We start from the raw sequence: 2,500 nt of genomic DNA on the forward strand, positions 1-2,500 counted from the left end.
AAGAGATTTTTGAAACCTAAAGTGTCTTTCTTTTATTGACTTTCAATTGGCAACATATAAATAATGATATTAAATTGTCTTAAAACTAAAGAACCTTACGTTGGGCCTAAAAGTGACTGTCAGATTAGTCCTATATTTTTGCAGTTTTGGTGGGTTTTGTCCTATATTTTCAGGTTGTTGAGTCCTATATTCCTATATTTTTGGACCCCTAAAGTGCTTGACACCCTGTGATTACAAAAGCTGACGTTTCGAGCGTTAGCCCTTCGTCGGAGCAAGATGCCATTGTTTGTTCTGAGCTTTTCTCCGATTGTTTCTTTTATAGCGTAGGCAGGTTTACCTTTTCGGAAAAAAAAAATGAGTCCATATAAAAGTTACATGTCCTATTTCGCTCTAAACCAGTGCTGTGTTGTAGAAACATTCGATGACGAACAGCGGTGATTCGGATTGATTTTCTCGTCACCAAACTCTCCAAATTGTTTTCCCCGTAGAATCCACCTGATATTCCGTCAAATTCACATCCTTTCTCTTTGCTTTTATAACTCCTTATGTGCCAGGACGAACCTATTTTCTGTCTCGTCCAGGCGATGCAATAAGAACAATTGCTTCCTCGAATGTTAACATATTCATACATCTGACACCTGGTCCAGTTACCGAAAATGTCGTGACCTGCCAGCTTGGCCAGTGCGTAGTCCGTATATTGCAGACCATCTGTACGAAAGTTACAAGTTGCTCTCACATGTGTGGAGTGATCAGCAAGAGACTGCATATGTGATAAGGAAAGTCGGTACCTGTTCCAATCCACTACCCTTTTTTCGGTATCAATCTAAAAATTCTCGCCAAACCGTTTCATCATAAAGATACTTTTGGCGGCCAAGGAAAACGATTGTATCGATGTCCATACAAAGCCTGGTTCAGACTGCAAGTCGCAGTAAACAAGAAACGCTTCATTGTTTGAGTCAAGGATCTCGTACTCTCCTGACGTCGAAGCACCGTACTTTGCGACGTCCTCACAACTCTTCATTATAATCTTCTCACACCGCTAATCAGTATAATTTTTAGGACAAACGCAAGAAAACCGGACTCTCTGAGTGTCGCAAATCTCCTGACATACCCCTCCGTTGAGACAACGATTAGGCCTGCAACATCTGTTGATGCAACGGTACTTTGTCGGGATGTATTTGTCTCCATCCTACAGCAATATTTAACGTTAAATGTTATCACCTCACTATGCCTCTTTTTGTACCTTTTACTATGGATGCTCATTAAATTTAGTTAACGCACACACCTGAGCAACCAATTAAATATTGTATGAAGGAAAAACAGTGAAAGGATAAATGTCCGAGAAATTACCTTGTAAAGACCCTATATTTATCACTGGTAAGATCACACCTCTGCTACGCGTGGGCTCCCCAATCTACCACATTAATGGTCGAGATCGAAAACGTCCAGCGCAGAGCTACACGATTCGTATGCAAAGATCCTAGCCTCTCTTACAAAGAAAGTCTATTAGAACTCAACTTACTTCCCCTGAACTATTGGCTGAAATATCTAGACACTGTCTTTTTCGTTAAATGCAAATTAGGTTTAATTGATCTGAAAATAAACGACCTCTTTGAGTTTTGCAGTGGGCGCTCGCGGCGTGGCGCCTCTGGTCTTTTTCTAAAAAATAAGAAAGCTAAAACCTCACTCTATAGAGATTCCTCTTTTGTAAGAATCTGTAACATATGGAACACCTTACCAGATAAGATAAGAGCAGAAAAGGAACTGCCGTCTTTCGTCAACAAAACTAACATTTTTCTTTTATCTAGGACTTAGCAAAGTTTTCAATCAAGACGATATCCGTTCCTTTAAATTAGTTTGTGTAAAATGTCGTCGTTTCAATGCTCTTAATTCGTGTACATGTTCACCAACTGTTTTTTTTTTTTTTTCCCTTTTTAGCATGGGGGCTTGTAAGTGGGTTTGGTTTCAATTTTGTCTGCTTTTAGGGGATAGGGTAAGGTAATTTACCAAGTAGGAGACAACCTTGTCCTGTTGTTATTTACCTGCTTTTGGCAAATTGTTAAATAATAACAATAATATTAACCACCTCCTCATACGTCGGAGATGACATTTCTAGAGAAACAATGTTATCTCACCTTTACTGTGTATCTTCTCACCAAATAATAATAATTTCCTCCTTGCCTCCATTTCATTGCCGCTGGCTTCATGCCTTTATTAGCATTGTTAAGCTCATAGTTTTTTCCACAAGACTGGGGAGAATAATTCATGGATTCACAAAGACAGTCATCTTTACACTTCGCGTGACACTGGGCGGCGTTACGAACTGTCAATCTTTGAAATACGTGACCCTCAAGAATTTCGTTAAAGATGACACTTCTGTCGATGAGAAACTTGAAGTCTTGACAATTTACCACTGTCTCCGCCACAGTGGAGGGATACAGGTGTGATACAAACAACACCTCTTGAAGATATTGCACTATGCTCATAGCAAGACTATAAA

At 39.5% G+C, this 2,500-nt stretch overlaps 1 pseudogene across 1 annotated transcript in view; it reads right to left on the reverse strand.

Annotated features, from left to right (window-relative positions):
- Positions 1–371: 371 nt before the first annotated feature.
- The window catches only part of LOC148729223 (uncharacterized), a 4,632-nt pseudogene continuing 2,503 nt past the window's right edge, over positions 372–2,500 (reverse strand). Inside the window, exons 1-2 of the transcript XR_016002242.1 lie at positions 2,136–2,500; positions 372–1,189 (exon numbers count right to left, since the gene is read on the reverse strand). The exon at positions 2,136–2,500 is cut by the window's right edge and continues 2,503 nt beyond it. The product of XR_016002242.1 is annotated as an uncharacterized LOC148729223 (transcript). The remainder of the gene's footprint in view (positions 1,190–2,135) is intronic.

Source organism: Stylophora pistillata, chromosome 6, assembly GCF_964205215.1.
Source record: "Stylophora pistillata chromosome 6, jaStyPist1.2, whole genome shotgun sequence".
Taxonomy (NCBI): domain Eukaryota; kingdom Metazoa; phylum Cnidaria; class Anthozoa; order Scleractinia; family Pocilloporidae; genus Stylophora; species Stylophora pistillata.